Below are 19,134 nucleotides of genomic sequence, written 5' to 3'. Positions count from 1 at the left end.
AATTAAGGAAAGTATTAAATTGATGGGGGTGTTGAAGTAATGACAATTTAATAATTATACTTTGCTAACTTCCAGCATTCTGAAAGGCATTGTAGTGTCTCGAGAATTTCGGGGTAAATTCTAGAGACCCTCGTATTTCCACCGTCTTGAACACGGGTTATTTTAGAGACGAGTGTGGTATAGTAGAATGTATCTACTGCACCACAATTATGTGTGTGCAGGACGGACATGTATGGGACGGATGATAGGCGCGTGCAGGTAGTCGCCGATCCTGGCTAACAAGGGGAAGGCCTCAGACACGGCCAACCGATTCAGCTCAAATTTGGCAGGTTGCTTGTGTAGAACCTAAAATGAAATACTCCAAGATCTTTTGGGTCAACACCCCCGCGATTTTGAGAAAATCAACCCTAAAGGTTTTGACGAGCAACGGACTCAGAATTAGAGCGATCGATAGATAATTGTAAATAGAGCATTTTTCATCATCAGGTATGGGGTCTGCAAACGCAAACTTTTCCAAAAATTGAGGAAAGAAACTTTTACAATTGTCGCTCCTGTACCCACATGGTAAACGCTTTTCGCCGACAGCGGCGATAGCGGAACAGCTAAGGTAACTAACTGGCTGGGAATCGGAGAACCATAGCGGATGTTATTATTTTCGTTTGTATTTTTCCATATCTCAATTGATAGGGATAGGATGGTTAATAAGGTAAGTAAATTAATAAAGAATGATAATAATAAAGTAGGCAAACTAATGACCCCAACGCCGTTGGTTAGTAAAGTATTAAACTTTTAAGGCTTGTCACATGACCACAACTACGACTAACAAGGGGAGGCCGCCAATTGTGAAATTCAGATTCGATCCCTACTGCGCATAATAAAAGCTCATGGCCAGAGGTGTAATGTGGCAAAGCACCAAGATGCACTTCTCAGCCGTTGTCGAGAAAATCGACAGTTAAAAGAAACCGTTGCGGTGAAATACTCTCTACGATTGATAGTTTTCTACAGCGTCGTGGATCAGCGGTAAACGCTCGGGTTCGTAATCCGAAGGTGGCCGGATCGAACAGCCGGCACGGTAGCTTAGCGCGTTCGGTCAGTGTGTTAGCTGCCGTCTGTAATAAAAAAACTGAGTTAATAGATCAACGACGAACTGAAACGGGTGTCTTGCGATGTCTGCCCCGAGCAGATACAATGAACAAAAATGAAATTAAAAAAATAAACAAAATAAAAAAATCAATGGAACGCCTAACCAACTAATTAGCAGCATAAGCAGTGCAGGGTATATGAAGCGTGTCGGGAGAGGCGGAAAAATAAAATAAAAAAAATCTCGCGCCATGCAACATTTTTTATTATTAGTGTTTTGTAATTCATATATGAATTGCTTACACATGTTGGTGAAGGCGGATCGCTGTCCAATTGTACCGCCTCAATTTTTCCGTTTGTTTAACAGGGTGTACCAAAGCTCTCACGTCCGCACTGATTTTCGACGATGTTATAAGTTGCGCTAGGGACCGCACCTACCTTCTTTCGAAGTTGGCAGGCAACTACGCTGTTATGCGGCGGCTCGTTTCGGCCCATTCAACATCTGTCCTTCGAGTGTAACGAGCGAGTAACGGAGTTTATATTTCATACCTGCCACAGCAAATTTGTGTACGTGGGGTTTGTATTCTAATTCGAACGTTTGATTTACGCTATACGTATTCGTTTCGGAATATCGTTTCTACGTCTTCCGTTAACTATACTTGGTTAACATTATGAAGACAATTAATAACATTAATGAAATACAACTTTGTTTGCGGAAAACATAATGATGTTTGAAGTTGCCAGTTTTTCCACGACAAACGACTTTCAACAACTTATTATATGCATAATTGTTGCAACTGATTGCTGGGAATTATACATATATTGTGTGTATGTACAAACATTTGAATTACAAAAAACAAATACTAAAAAAAATGGTTGCATGGCGCGAGATTCGAACCGGCGAACTTCGGAATTACGAACCCGAACCCGAGAGCTTACCGCTGTGCCACAACGCTGTAGAAAACTATCAATCGTAGTGAGTATTTCACGCCGGTTTCTTTTAACTGTCGATTTTCTCGACAGCGGCTGAGAAGTACATCTTGGTGCTTTCCCACACAGCACCTCTGGCTATGAGCTTTTATTATGCGCAATATGAATTGAATCTGAATTTCACAATTGGCGGCCTCCCCTTGTAAGAGTGCTTCGAATTCCTCACGAGGGATCACAGACAGCCAACCGCGCGACGGTTGTTTACAGCGAGGCACGGGGCAGAATGCACGCGGGGAGAGTTATGTTGTCCCGGTTGCCTCTTCGTCATATCATAGTTGTGAATCTGGAAGAGAGAAGGTGTCCAGCACGAGCCTTATGGACGTAAATCGGAAAGAGTTGTTTTCCGTCATTAGGCTGCCGTGATCCTGGCGGATACAGTAGTGATTTTTCCATCATTAATGTGCCGAATGAAATAAGTTTCGTGAATGAATACAGTGTTATTCTGTAAGTAACATATGACGAGTGTTGTATGTAGTTTGTAGAAATTAGCTCGTCTGTTTATGCCGTAGTAACTAGTTATTATTTGTTGTCATATCTTTCAGGTGCATAATCTGAGTAACGGAGGATGTACACCCTTCGACTAGCGTTGTAATATATAGTTGGGAGCCTGTCACAGACGATGGCAAGCGGGAAGTTACCGTCACTGTGTTTTGGTTTGCAAAATACAGATGCATTATCAACGCACTACCGGAAGCAGCCAGGTCTGTTTCTCGGCGTTCCAGTTTGATAAGAACGGCTATGGTCGAGAGATTTTTGGTGGTGACGAACGAAATGACTTTTCTTGATACTGAGGTAGTATACCATGAAGACGAAGCAGAAGGTGATTCAGTGGAAGATATCCCGACTAGTGAATCCCTAAACTGTCATAACACTTCAGAAATCTCCACTTCTCTGGGAATATGTGCTTCATCCGTTCCCGATGAGTATCACGAACCGGTTACTAAACGACTTAACTACAGCTCTATACCCCTTGAAGTAAAAGTTAAGGCGGTAGCGCTAGCCAGGAATCATCCAAATTTGAACTTACAAACACTGCAAAAGAATGGAGCAACAACAGCCCTGGAACGGAAGAAGGACTTGAAATTGTGGGAAAGTGATATCGTTAAAGGAGGGACAAGATACGACAAATACCAGGCGATAAATATGTGGACTTACGACCGATTTGTCGAATCTTGTTGACGTAACGAGAATGTAACAGCGACAATACTTCAGGAGTGGGCTGCAGGTGCAGCGCTTCAATATACGGCCAACAAGGATTCTACGTCTGCTGCATCATTATCTTGGGCAAAAAATTTCAGATCGGGGTATAAAATTCGTCAACGGCGAGTCACTAAATACGTCTCTCATAAGGAGGTACAAAATATAGAAGATATACAGAAAGTGGGAGCTCTTTTCAACAGGCAAACGGCGTCACTTATGACCGGTTTTAATAGTGATTACGTGATCAACACCGGTCATACAGGATGCGAGTATTGGGTGAACATTCGACGCACGTTATCGCATAAGGGAGAAAAACGAATCCTTGTCGCAGTTGGCAGTAAAAACCTACTAACACATTCGTACACGGCGCAACATGCCACTACAGCCTCTGGAAAACTGTTACGTAAGGTTTTCCTATGTTTACAAGAAACGAATGTTACATTTGGTCCTCAGGTTATAGAAGAGGTCAACCGTTTAACCGACTCGTTGAAAAATGTTTACATTACCTTCCCCAAACTGACGAATGCGATTTACAGAACATTTCTTGAGAATGTTTTAAAACCATACGTTCCCTATACCAAGTTTTTTCTAGTAGTGGATTCCTGGAGTGGACAAAGTAATGCTATATTATATGACACAATGATTATAAATGGCGAGGGTCAGCCGACGTGCACGGTAAAAGTAATACCGCCCAACTGTACACCTGTGTACCAGCCGTGTGATGTTGATTTCTATCGCCAGGTTAAAAACTTTATTTCCAGGCTTCAGGATTGCAGTGTGCTTCTGGAAACCCAGCGGGAATTGGACAACCGCACGGATACAATAACTATTTACAACATAATTCATATCCAACTTTCAGCATCGATTTTTCACGCAATGATATCGTATGCGTGGTACGCATCAAAATTAATTCCCGAAAAAGACATTTTTAAATGTAAACCAAGTTTGTTTTCCGCCTACTCTTGGGAAGGAACAGTGTAGCTTTCGAAAGATTGCATTCATTAGATGTTCTTGGTGCCGTGAGTATATTTGTTTCAAATTTTTATGTGACAAGTACCACCCATCTAGTTGTTCGACGAAAAATGAGGACACGTAACAGTGACTGGAAGAGCCATTCTAAAGTGACCTGGAGTAACATTTTAGATGTTTACTACCCCAAGAAGTTTCAGAAATTTATTTACCTACCTTATTTTTATCGTTCCTTATAAATTTACTTACCTTATTAACCCTCCTATTCCTATCAATTGAGATATGGAAAAGTACAAAGGAAAATAATAACATCCACTGGGTTTCCTCGCGATTCGAACCCGGGTTCTCAGATTCCCAGCCAGTTACCTTGGCTGTTGCGCTATCAGTGCTGTCGGCAAAAACCGTTTAAAAAGTAGGAACAGAAGCGATAGTTGTAAAACTTTCTTTCCTCGATTTCTGGAATAGTATGCGTTTTCGGATACCATAGCTGATGATGAAAAATGCTCTGTTTACAATTATCTATCGATCCCGCCAATTTTGAGTCGATTGCTCTTCATAACTTTTAGGGGTGATTTTTTCAATAACGCGGCGGTGTTGACCTAAAATATCTTAGATTCCTCCGTTTTATGTTGTACACAAGCGACCTGCCAAATTTGAGCCGAATCGGTTGGCCATGTCTGAGGCCTTCCATTTGTAAGGAGTTACACGTCCAGCTCAAGGAACAAACGCGCCGTCTCAGTGCGATGTCAAACATTATTTGTGAATATTTGAATGTTGTTGAAAGAGAAGAAGGAACTATTACTTATTCATTCTTTCTCTTACTTTTGTAAGGTCCAGACGGTTGTCTTGTTAAATTTTGTGAGATTTGTAGACTGTATTTATGGAAAAATGAATGTGATAGTTTCTGACGGACCAGAAGGTTCCGAGCTTGCGAAAAATGTTTTGTTATTGTTGTTGTTGTGGTCTTCAGTCCTGAGATTGGTTTGCTGCAGCTCTCCATGCTACTCTGTCCTGTGCAAGCTTCTTCATCTCCCAGATCCTACTGAAACCTACATCCTTCTGAATCTGCTTAGTGTATTCACCTCTTGGTCTCCCTCTACGATTTTTACCATCCAAGCTGCCCTCAAATGCTAAATTTGTGATCCGTTGATGCCTCAAAACATGTCCTACCAACGGATCCCTTCTTCTAGTCAAGTTGTGCTACAAATTGCTCTTTTCCCCAATTCTATTCAATACCTCCTCATTAGGTACGTAATCTATCCACCTTATTTTTAGCATTCTTCTGTAGCACCACATTTCGAAAGATTCTATTCTATTCTTGTCCAAACTATTTATCATACATGTTTCACTTCCATACATGACTACACTCCATACTTTCAGAAACGATTTCCTGATACATAAATCTATACTCAATGTTAACAAATTTCTCTTCTTCAGAAATGGTTACCTTGCCATTGCCAGTCTACATTTTATATCCGCTCTACTTCGAACATCATCTGTTATTTTACTTCCTAAATAGCAAAACTCCTTTACTACTTTAAGCGTCTCATTTCCTAATCTAATTCCCTCAGCATCACCCGATTTAATTTGACTACATTCCATTATCCTCGTTTTGCTTTTGTTGATGTTCATCTTATATCCTCCTTTCAAGACACTGTCCATTCCGTTCAACTGCTCTTCCAGGTCCTTTGCTGTCTCTGACAGAATTACAATGTCATCGGCGAACCTCAAAGTTTTTACTTCTTCTCCATGAATTTTAATACCTACTCCGAATTTTTCTTTTGTTTCCTTTACTGCTTGCTCAATATACAGATTAAATAACATCGGGGAGAGCTTACAACCCTGTCTCACTCCTTTCCCAACCACTGCTTCCCTTTCATGCCCCTCGACTCTTATGACTGCCATCTAGTTTCTGTACAAATTGTAAATAGCCTCTCGCTCTCTGCATTTTATCCCTGCCACCTTCAGAATTTGAAAGAGAGTATTCCAGTCAACATTGTCAAAAGCTTTCTCCAAGTCTACAAATGCTAGAAACGTAGGTTGCCTTTTCTTAATCTTTCTTCTAAGATAAGTGATAAGGTCAGTACTGCCTCACGTTTTCCAACATTTCTACGGAATCCAAACTGATCCTCCCTGAAGTCCGCATTTACCAGTTTTTCCATTCGTCTGTAAAGAATGCGCGTTAGTATTTTGCAGCTGTGACTTATTAAACTGATAGTTCGGTAATTTTCACATCTGTCAGCACCTGCTTTCTTTGGGATTGGAATTATTGTATTCTTTATTTAGTCTGAGGGTATTACGCCTGTCTCATATATCTTGCTCACCAGCTGGTAGAGTTTTGTCATGACTGGCTCTACCAAGGCTGTCAGTAGTTCTAATGGAATGTTGTCTACTCCTGGGGCCTTGTTTCGACTCAGGTCTTTCAGTGCTCTGTCAAATTCTTCAAGCAGTATCTTATCTCCCATTTCATCTTCATCTACATCCTCTTCCATTTCCATAATATTGTCCTCAAGTACATCGCCGTTGTATAGACCCTCTATATACTCCTTCCATCTATCTGCCTTTCCTTCTTTGCTTAAAACTGGGTTTCCATCTGAGCTCTTGATCTTCGTACAAGTGGTTCTCTTTTCTCCAAAGGTCTCTTTAATTTTCCTGTATGCAATATCTATCTTACCCCTAGTGAGATAAGCCTCTACATCCTTACATTTGCCCTCTAGCCATCCCTGCTTAGCCATTTTCACTTCCTGTCAATCTCATTTTTGAGACCTTTTGTATTCCTTTTTGCCTCCGTCATTTACTGCATTTTTATCAATTAAATTCAATATTTCTTCTGTTACCCAAGGATTTCTAGCAGCTCTCGTCATTTGACTTACTTTATCCTCTGCTGCCTTCAATACTACATCCCTCAGAGCTACCCATTCTTCTTTTGCTGTGTTTCTTTCCCCCATTCCTGCCAATTGTTCCCTTATGCTCTCCTTCAAACTCGGTACAACCTATGGTTCTTTCAGCTTATCCAGATCCCATGTCCTTAAATTCCCACCTTTTTGCAGTTTCTTCAGTTTTAATCTACAGGTCATAACCAATAGATTATGGCCAGTGTCCACATCTGCCCCTGGAAATCTACTACAATTAAAAACTTGATTCCTTAATCTCTGTCTTACCATTAAATAATCTATCTGATACCTTTTAGTATCTCCAGGATTCTTCCATGTATACAACCTTCTTTTATGATTCTTCAACCAAGTGTTAGCTATGATTAAGTTATGCTCTGTGCAAAATTCTACCAGACAGCTTCCTCTTTCATTTCTTAGCCCCAATCCATATTCACCCACTATGTTTCCTTCTCTCCCTTTTCCTACTGACGAATTCCAGTCACCAATGACTATTACATTTTCGTCTCCCTTCACTACCTGAATAATTTCTTTTATCTCATCATACATTTCATCAATTTCTTCATCATATGCAAAGCTAGTTGGCATATAAATTATACTACTCTAGTAGGCATGGGCTTTGTGTCTATCTTGGCCACAATAATGCGTTCACTATGCTGGTTGTAGTAGCTTACCCGCACTCCTATTTTTTTATTCATTATTAAACCTACTCCTGCATTACCGCTATTTGATTTTGTATTTATAGCCCTATATTCACCTGACCAAAAATCTTGTTCCTCCTGCACAGAACTTCACTAATTCCCACTATATGTAACTTTAACCTATCCATTTCCCTTTTTAAATTTTCTAACCTACCTGCCCGATTGAGGGATCTAACATTCCATGCTCCGATCCGTTTTCTTTCTCCTAATAATGACGTCCTCCTGAGTAGTCCCCGCCTGGAGATACAAATGGCGGACTATTTTACCTCCAGAATATTTTACCCAAGAGGACGCCATTATCATTTAATCATACAGTAAAGCTGCATGTCCTCAGGAGAAATTACGGCTGTAATTTCCCCTTGCTTTCAGCCTTTCCCAGTACCAGCACAACAAGGCCGTTTTGGTTAATGTTGCAAGGCCAGATCAGTCAATCATCCAGACTGTTGCCCCTGCAACTACTGAAAAAGCTGCTGCCCCTCTTCAGGAACCACATGTTTGTCTGGCCTCTCAACAGATACCCCTCGTTGTGGTTGCACCTACGGTACGGCCATCTGTATCGCTGAGGCACGCAAGCCTCCCCATCAACGGCAAGGTCCATGGTTCATGAGGGGAAAAATGTTTTAGTTGTATGAAAAGTGTTATGTGTGATAAAAATACAGTGAGATTGAGTTCAAAATATTCTCGAGTGTACGGAGTTATTTTAAAAGTATAAAACGTTTCCTCCAAAGTAGCATCTTATCTTGGGAGAAGAAGTTGTGCAGGACATCACAGCTGGCTATCCTGAAAAGAAGATCGGAGAAGCAACTCCAAGTAAGTTCGATAGCCAAGAGGGAGTGTGAGTCTTGCACACCAGTACCACACTGACACCCTTAATCACCGGAAACTGCCAGAGCATGGCATAAACAGTTGCCTCACTATCTTTCCCCAAATCCCTCAACATGCATTCTAACCTTACATCTGCAGAAATAGCTGCAGTCCACCACATAAGAACTGATCCTGACCTTCTAATCCTACCTGTGGACAAAGGCTCCACCACTGTTGTTTTTAACTGCAAGGATTACCTGGCAGTAGGACTCTTCTGGCTGTCAGATACTTCTATCTACAAACCTTGCCACAGCGACCCCATTCCAGTAATCCAGCAAGATCTCCATTCACTACTCAAATCCTTATGCCCACCTCAGACCCTCTCCCTGGAGTCCATGCCTCGGCTCACCTCTCTCACTCCACTAATAAATCCTACCTTCTACATGATTCCTAAAGTCCATAAACCTAATCACCCAAGACGCCCCATTGTGGCCAGTTACTGAGAGAATTGCTGCTCTCATAGACCAACCCCTACAATCTATTACCCCTAACATACCTTCCTATTTAAAAGATACCAACCATTTCCTCCAGACAGCCAGAGTGGCCGAGTGGTTCTAAGCACTACAGTCTGAAACCGCGCGACCGCTATAGTTGAAGGTCCGAATCTTGCCTCGGGCATGGATATGTGTGATGTCGTTAGGTTAGTTAGGTTTAAGTAGTTCTAAATTCTGGGGGACTTATGACCTCAGAAGTTAAGTCCCGTAGTGCTCAGAGGCATTTGAACAATTTCCTTCACTGACTCTCCACAGTTCCTGACTCTTTACCACAAAGTGCCATGCTTGTCACTATTGGTGCCACCTCCCTGTACATTAATGTTCCTAATGCCCATAGCCTTCCTGTTATTGAACACTCCCTTTCCCAAAGATTGACAGATTCAAAACCAACAATCTAGTCACCATGACAAGTTTATCCTCACACACAATTTCTTCTGCTTTGGAGGCATTACCCACAAACAAATTCAGGGTATGGCTATGGGCACCCACCAACACCAGCTTTTCTGAATTGTGCAGGTGAGAACTTTCCCTGCAATACATCCGATATTTCTATAACCCTCCTGGTCTCAACCTTCATTAGTCACTGTTCTCATCCATCCCACACCTTCCCTGCACCCGTTCCAGCACTATGCAGCCATTATTCCACCACCACACCCAGTCTTTTTATTTCCCTCCGTTTCTGCTACTTCTGCTCCCCTCCCCACCTCTCCCCTGCCCGTGGTCTAACCTGCAGCACTTTACTCTACATCACTACCCACCCTCCCTCCCTGCCCCAGTATCCTCCATACCCCCACCCAGTTGCCACTCCCATCATGCAATGTTGCTATGTGTATGTGTGTGTGTGTCTGTGTGTGTGTGAATTGTGAGAGTCGTTGTTGTGTGTATCAGCGACACAGCATCTCTGCTAGATAGTGAGTAGCAGCTTTCTTTCTCGTATTATTGTTACATTCTATCCTGGATTTTCCATTATTTGAATATGTATTATACTAATTCATGAACGAGATAGATGAGCACTTAAAATAAAGGGCCAAAGGGCCAAAATGAACTCCCTTGGCCTCTTTCAAAACAGAAAGAGCATATATTATTCAAAAAATTTCATGTAGAATGCCCAAGTACAAGAAGACCCTAATATAAGTAAATCTATATTTTTATTTGAATGCTCCTGACAAAGTACCTGATCTGACTATTGTTGTAAGCATACCTGTATTCATTCCATCTATGCTGCGATCAAATGGTTAATTTTCCATACTTGTGTGTGAAGTGTAAATATTCCATTGTACAATTTCCCTGTATAAAACTGATGTGCTCAATACTATGTGGAAAATGATTCAAAATCAGTAGCCAATAATCAATTAAATAAAAAAAGTCCATTTGCAGTGTATATGTACAAATTGAGAAAGCTCATTTTTCTTAGGAAAGCCACAAAGACAAGTTTTATGAAATTACACAAGTTTTTTGTACTCAAGTTGATAAGATACACTAATTACATACAGCACCAGCGTTTTTTCATCATAATGGTGCCACTAGGCATTGGGGCTATGGTGTTCTTTGAGAAGGTACTCCACTATTTTCCATTTTTAGATCACCTACAATGCTCAAATATTTCAATATGTGTAAAACCCTAAAAACTATTAACAATACCCTCTAACACAACCAAAGGCCAGATAGAAGGTCAACTGTTACAGGAACTACAAGAAATGGAAAGAACAGAATCCCATTAGTTGTCAACAGCTGGACACTGGGGGTTCTAGATAGTTATTTCCATAGCGGTACAAAAATATTTTGCTCACTCCAGTAACTATTCTCTCCGGAAATGTCACTGGGTTACCTGTAGTGGTAGCGTGTTAAGTGTCAGAGAATGATACTTAGAGAGAATAATAACAGCTAGAGAAAAATAACAACCTCTGACAGTTATTTCCATTGTCGCTCCAATTGCTTTATTTGTACTAACTGCCCAAACTAATGACCCAAGGGAACTCTAGTACATGTACAAAACCTTTAAGTTTGCTCCTATCAGCAACCACTCTGACATTAACTTTATTTAATTTTTGTGCTGAAAGTAGTGAGAGCGCACAAAATAACACATAGTTGTATCAATAGATGGCGCATAGTCTCTGTTATTTCCATGACATGTAGAACCTCTTCCAGATGATATATCCCTCTCTATCATAGCCAGATCTCAGATTAATTGACGTGAAAGCATAGTATGATCTTCTGTAAACAGGTGGCGGCAAACACTGTTATTTAAGTAACTGCTAGTATCAGATGAGCCCTTATCACAGTAACTGCTACTTCTCAATAATCAGTTACTTCTATCATTTATGTTATTTTCTTGTCACCTCTAATGTACACCATTACACCAGGAGATACTGATTTACTGAATACTGGGGAAAACATCTGCAGTAAAATTCATTTTTACAGCCTTATATACACTCCTGGAAATGGAAAAAAGAACACATTGACACTGATGTGTCAGGCCAACCATACTTGCTCCGGACACGCCCCAACATCGTGCATCGTACCTCCAGTGGTGTCGCGACAGGCGTGAATGGAGGGACGAATGGAGACGTGTCATCTTCAGCGATGAGAGTCGCTTCTGCCTTGGTGCCAATGATGGTCGTATGCGTGTTTGGCGCCGTGCAGGTGAGCGCCACAATCAGGACTGCATACGACCGAGGCACACAGGGCCAACACCCGGCATCATGGTGTGGGGAGCGATCTCTTACACTGGCTGTACACCTCTGGTGATCGTCGAGGGGACACTGAATAGTGCACGGTACATCCAAACCATCATCGAACCCATCATTCTACCATTCCTAGGGAACTTGCTGTTCCAACAGGAGAATGCACGTCCGCATGTATCCCGTGCCACCCAACATGCTCTAGAAGGTGTAAGTCAACTACCCTGGCCAGCAAGATCTCCGGATCTGTCCCCCATTGAGCATGTTTGGCACTGGATGAAGCGTCATCTCACGCGGTTGCACGTCCTGCACGAACGCTGGTTCAACTGAGGCGCCAGGTGGAAATGGCATGGCAAGCCGTTCCACAGGACTACATCCAGCATCTCTACGATTGTCTCCATGGGAGAATAGCAGCCTGCATTGATGTGAAAGGTGGATATACACTGTACTAGTGCCGACATTGTGCATGCTCTGTAGCCTGTGTCTATGTGCCTGTGGTTCTGTCAGTGTGACCATGTGATGTATCTGACCCCAGGAATGAGTCAATAAAGTTTCCCCTTCCTGGGACAATGAATTCATGGTGTTCTTATTTCAATTTCCAGGAGTGTATATATCAAGATAGACGACAAACAATGTCATATAGTTATTAGCCATATCAAGCGAGAACAAATTCCCTCTCGGTCATGCCACTACACTTCATAACTGTATCAAGAAGAAGCTTCCGTAACCTAAATGGCAGCAGATGTCCAGGGCTGTTAAAATGACAATTTTTGCTGTACCCAGGTTGTATAATCTGAGTTGACAAGTAGCATAAATAATAGTTGAAGGAGACCAAAAGAGTGTTACAATACAGTACAAACATGGACAAAGACAACAGTATGGAGATAGCTACACATTGTATAAAAGTCTCATTCACAGTGATTATTAATTTTATAAAAATCATTCATGCACTTGCAGCTTGTTTGATATTTCACTGTACACATATGGACCAAAAATTCACACAATTCAGAGCAATGATCAGTTAATGATTTCAGATTTCTAAAATCAAGGCTATGTTTTTTACTTGTTTGTGGCAGGCTGTTCTGTATCTTGGTTAAATGGTGCCATTGTTCATTGTTTGGACATGGAGTTTCCTATCTAATACAAAGTGTGTTGAATGATGATAATGTAATAATAATCCTTTGAGTTATTTTCTCTTTGTCTTTTTTATGTGTTTTTTCTGTGTTTCTTCGCTCTGTTTGTATTTTGTCTTCATTGTTGTCCCGTGGTTGTAATTGTAAATTGTGTGAAGTAACGAGTTGAAATTATTTATCCTAAATAAGTGTTATTTTCTTAGCAAGTGGTCATGGACCCAGGTGCCAGGTGTTACAGTACAACAAATAAAGGTGGAAAAAATTAATCCAGTACCTAATTTAGAGTCATGGCTCAAGAAGAGGAGGAATACAAGGTACTGTTGTTTAATGGGAAGAACTTTAGCAACTGAAAATTTAGGACTGAAATACTTCTGTGTGAGCTGGAAGTGAGTTTTGTCTGAAAGAGATACATGGACATGGCTGAGACAGCTGAATGGCAAAACCGATAAGAAGTGTAAGTCTCAAGTAATCCAAAGAATTTCACAAAGTTGCTTGGAGTAGGCCTACACCAAAAATAAGAAATACATTAATTCAAACATTTGAGCTGAAAGGTATGGCTTTTATTAAGAACGGCCTTTAAAGTTTACTGCAAATGACAATAACTCTTGAAATTAATTTTTTGGAGTTTCGTAAGTTAATGGGTAATTTGAAGGATCGGATGATAATATTGGAGGAACTGATATAGTATGCAGTTACTTACAAACAATTCCACCAGAATCCTAAGTAGTTGTTACTGCTCTGAATACCTTCTCAAGTGAGGAATTGGAACCGGATTTCTTAAAGGGTAGATTACTAGACAAAGAAGCAAAACTTAATAATTCTAAAGGTAACAACTGGACAGTAAATGAATTGCCATCGTCGACAGCATCTGACAGAAAGGTAAAATGATGTATTCAGAGACAACCAAGTCTCAAGCTATGTATGATGCAGCCAAAGCTTTGTCTAAAAATAAGATTTTGGTTGATACTGTGGATGCTAGGAGTTGTCATTTTTTACTTTGTAGTTCACTGTTGCTATATGAGTTCACATATTGTCATTTTGAAGTATAGAGATAATGAGTGGAGGTTTGGACACTAGAAAATGGAGTGCCTAGTGGAGAAATCTAAACATTTCTGATGTATTCTTCTATTACAGTTCAATAGGAATGACAGCTACGGAGGCAGTCAGAAACATTCAGGCCACATGTGGGAGGGGGATAATTCCATGAGACAGATCATGGCAAGAATGCGGTTTTCTCATTTTAAGAAGGATCATTTTGACATAAGTGATTCAGCACATTCAGGAAGACAGTCGAAGTTTCATAAAGATTGTTTAAACACATTAACCCACAATAATCAATGTCAGCAAACTCGAGAACTGGCAAATGTTATTAACTGTGATCATTCTACCATTGTGCGACATTTTCATGCAATGGAGAAGTTTGAAAAAAGTTACCACATGCTCTAAGCCGAAAACACATAAATCAGCAGGTGAATGTATGTGCTTTTCCCATTGTTCGTGATCAATTTGCTTGAAAGCAACGTTGACCATTCCTAACTTGTATCGTTATAGCCTTATAGGTGACAAGAAATGGTGTCTTTATCCTAAGATCATAAGGAAAAGAAAAGAATGGTTGCCCCCAAACAAAGCAGCAACTCCCCATATAAAAGCCTGCATGCATCCATAATATTATGCATCTAGTTGAACAGTGATGGTGTGGTGTAGTACAGATTGCTTCCCTGAGATGTAACCATCACTGATGATATTTATTGTCAGTAACTGAGACATCTTGTGGATGCAATTTGAGGACAACGACCAGGCAGACTGCGAAAAGTGATGCTACTCCACGATAACGCCCGCGCCCATTCTGCTAGACTGACCAAAAACTTTATACTAGAGTTGGGTTGGGAGGTCATTCTGCACTCACGTTATTCAACTGATCTTGCACCCTCAGTTTCTCCTGCTCCCTATCGAACAAACTTCAAGCTAAGCTTTGCCGGATGCAAAAGGTTCTCCTACCATGGCTCGGCGAGTTCTTCACCTCAAAACCACTCGATGTCTACAGTCATGGAATCAAAAAGTTATCTCAGCATTAACAGACTGTTGTAAATAGTGAAGGAGAATAATTATGGATGAGTAGGGTGTGTATGTGTATCTGTTGTGTTTTTCAAACGTACAGAAAAACGCAACAAACTTATGTATCAACCCAATATATGTGTTACAGACGTGGGAAACAATGCCATTATTGGGGAAAAATACAATGTTAGATTGCCACAAACGCATAGAAGTATAGTTCTGCAAATTTAGCTAAATCTCTCCAAAAAATGAACAGAAATGAAAGTAACTTTTCTTTCTCAGCTGTTACTGGAAATTTTCCAGGTGGCAAAGTGGATTGGTTTCTAGATTTGAGGGTAACAGGATATTTAGTTAATTAATCTGTTCTTTGATGGATGTGAACAAACTGGTGAATCAAATAAGAATAAAGGTTGGAGAAATTTATGTTGAAAGCATAGTTTGTGGACTGGAATTTCAAATTAAAACTAAAAGGTGCTCTTCTAGTGTCAGGTTCACTAAATAATTAATTGTCAGTGCATAAACTATAAATGGCTGGATGATGCTTGTTTTTAAAAATTCAGCGGGTTCAATTCAAAAGTGTGATAGCTATAGCTGCAGCTCACAGAAATGATTCAATCGTGTATATACACACACTAACAAGGGGAGTGCGAGGGTTGGGAAATGAAGTTAAGAGTGGGATGGCATGTGTTGGCAGCACTACCCCATAGAGTTACAACGCCCCAGCCATACGGCCAGATGGCTAGCCACTCACGAGAAAAACACTCCGAAACTTTCAGTCCTACAGTATATAATACCCATGTGTCTGCTCACTGAACTGTATGGCACAGTGGTCGATACAATATTGGTAACAATTCTTGCTTCGTATTTCCAAAGTATGTATTTGCTGAAAATCAGTAGATTTAAAAGTGACAACGGTCATGAGTATATTTGCAAAGTCAATTACGAAATGGAGTGGCAGAGCGACTAAATCATACTGTCATTGAAAAGGCTCATTGCACAATTTTTGGACGCGAAGTTTGAAAGCAATTTTAGTCAAAAGTTACTGGCAGATACTTTTATCATTAACCATAGTTATACTTCAGTTTTAGATGCAGAAATTCTAGAAATGCTATCGGATGGAAGAAAGCCAAATTTGAACAAATATGACTTTGGGTGTGTTGCATAGTGGCACATTCCAAGGAGAGTATTGAAAAGGAACTATCCCATTAAAATGTTTCGTGACTGGAAACTGTCTAATCAGCCACAGAATATGGTGTGCCAAGCAACACAAGGTTGTATTTGGGAGAGATGTAATTTTTGAGAAAGATATGTTTCTATTTGAAGGTGAAAGCAGTGATGATTGGATCTTGAAGAAGACCATTCAAGTGAACAATGTAATTCAGAACATTCTTCAGTTTCCTCAAAGTTAGTTCTGTTTTGAAGTCCTTGATTTTGTGCAAACTGTTGAAGGTAACTCAAGGCCCACGATGTCAGAAGAAGTGGAAGCGAGCAGAAACTTTGTGGAAAAGGAATAGAATAACAAGAAAATTTAGATTTTTCAAGGATTATGCAGTGTTTCCCTTGAATGCAAAAACATTCGTGGGAAAACTTACCTCAGAAGTCTGAAGACGTTCAGGTAAGGCATCATGAAGAAGATGTAGGAGAAGAATGGAAAAAAAAAATTAAGGAAAAATTGGACTCTCAGTCATCTAATGGAACTTTGACTTATGAACCACTTACAGCAAATAAAAGTATCACTGACAGTAAGAGGATGTTCAAAGTAAAAATATACATGTCTGGAAATATTGAAAGAGATATGACTATACTCCACTTGCTCAATTCACAACACTAAGAATGCTCCTTTGTGTGGTGAAGGAACATAATTCATTTATGGAACAAACAGATGTACAAAATTGATTCCTGCATTGAGACCTGGTGTAAAGATTAAGAAAAGGCTTGTATGCAAACTAAAAAAAAAAAAAACTTTTGACAGTTTTATGAAGGAAATCATGTTTCGACAACCCAAAATTGGCAGATGTCTCTATGTTGAAAGCATTGATGATCATTATACTCAATTTGCTTCCATATGTAGATAATATTCCAGCTGGATGTAATAGCAAAAAAAAAGTCACCTACATTAAGAACTAGTTAAAATGTCGAATGTGAGAACTCGGAGAACCAAAATCATTCCTCAGAATAAATATGCAGAGCAACAGTGGCAAAATGTTTCTTTGTCACTATGTTCATCTTGAATACTTATTGAAAAGATTCAACGTGGAAGACTGTAAACACTGAGAACATCGATGGAAGTCAAATGCAGTGGAGATGCTTGTGGTCAAATGGATGAATTTAAACCAGATGGACAATTACTGTGTTTTTCAATGTATATAATGACAGCTATGACCAGACGAAGTGCATCACTTAACTATTTTAGTAGACAGCAAAATAAACCAACAGAATTAGAGTAGAAATTTTTGAAATGAATTCTTTGATATATTAAAGGAACACTTGATGTTGGCCTGTGATACAAAAAGGAAATTTTAAATGCTATTACTGCTATGTTGATTCTGACTGTGTTATGTTGTAGAGTTTCTGTCTTCTTCACTTTATTATAGTTTTTTGTTTGAAAATACTGTTTCTTGTGACAAGGAGACAGATGAGTTTCACTATGAAATAGAAGCAGAATATCCAGCTTCGTCGACAGCTATGACAGACACCCCATGGCTTAAGCATCTTCTTGAAGAATCTGTTAATTACGGAAGTGGGAACATAGATGACTGAAGCATGTGGATGTGAAATCCTTTCTATACAAGAGCTATACAACAAAGGCCATCTGAATGTTCAATACATTAGCTCCGAGGAACAAATGGCCCATATTTTACCAAAAGTAGCTAAGAGAGCACGTTTCAATAGACTGTGTTAAAAGCTGGGGATAGTGAATTTTATGGGCAATTTAGGAAATTATTAAATTGATTGGGGGGGGGGTGGGGTGTTGAAGTAATGACAATTTAATAATTATACTTTTGTAACTTCCAGCATTCTGGAAGGCATTGTAATGTCTAAGGAATTTCGGAGTAAATTCTAGAGACCCTCGTATTTCCACCGTCTTGAACAGGCGTTATTTTAGAGATGAGTAGATCTGTGTCTACTACACCACAGTTATGTGTGTGCAGGACGGACGTGTATGGGACGGATGATCGGCGTGGGCAGGTAGTCGGAATAAACGCGCCGTACTCCATGCGACATGAAACATTACTGTGTGAACATTTGAATGTTGTTGAAAGAAGAGAAGGGACAATTACGAATGTAAGAGAAAGAATCAATAAGTAAGGTCTAGACAGTTGTCTTGTTAAACTTTCTGAGATTTGTAGACTGTATTTATGGGAAAATTAATGTGATAGTTTTCATACAACTAAAGCATTTTTTGTAAGCTTGGAACCTTCCGGTCTGTCAGAAACTGTTGTGTGTGATGAAAATACAGTGAGATTGAGTTTTAAAATAACTCTGTACACTCGAGAATATTTTAAAGTATAAAAAATTTCCTCCATGTAGCATCCTATATTCAGAGAAGAAGTCGTGCAGGACATCACAGCTGGCTATCCTGAAAAGATGATCGGCGAAGCAACTCCAAGTAAGTTTGATAGCCAAGAGGGAGTGTGAGTCTTGCACACCAGTACCACACTGACACCCTTAATCACCGGAAACCACCAGAGCATGTCAGAAAAAACACTATGGTTTACCAAATTATGCAATAAATTGCAGAGAACTGTCAAAGTAGAAATATTAATTGGTTTTACTTCATTACTATGCACCAATTAATGCAGAGTAATGTCGGAGGCAGCCACTGCCAGGTACGTTGGAAATGTGAGATGGTCTATGGACAGCTGATTCCAAGTGAGAAAGGACAACCACGGCAGACAAAGCCCTGAATTCAAATTTGTGTCCTAAGCTAACCACAACCCCATGATGTGAAATGCATCAGAGAGAATAGCAATCAACAATCTGTGCAGATTTAAAAATCGCACTTGCTTTGTTTATGGTGGTTAAAGCTAACCTCTATGAAGCAACTCCAGACGGACACACACACATTAACAATT

This window comes from Schistocerca gregaria, unplaced genomic scaffold (genome assembly GCF_023897955.1).
Source record: "Schistocerca gregaria isolate iqSchGreg1 unplaced genomic scaffold, iqSchGreg1.2 ptg000178l, whole genome shotgun sequence".
Classification (NCBI taxonomy): Eukaryota; Metazoa; Arthropoda; class Insecta; order Orthoptera; family Acrididae; genus Schistocerca; species Schistocerca gregaria.
Note: the sequence above shows the minus strand (reverse complement) of the source record.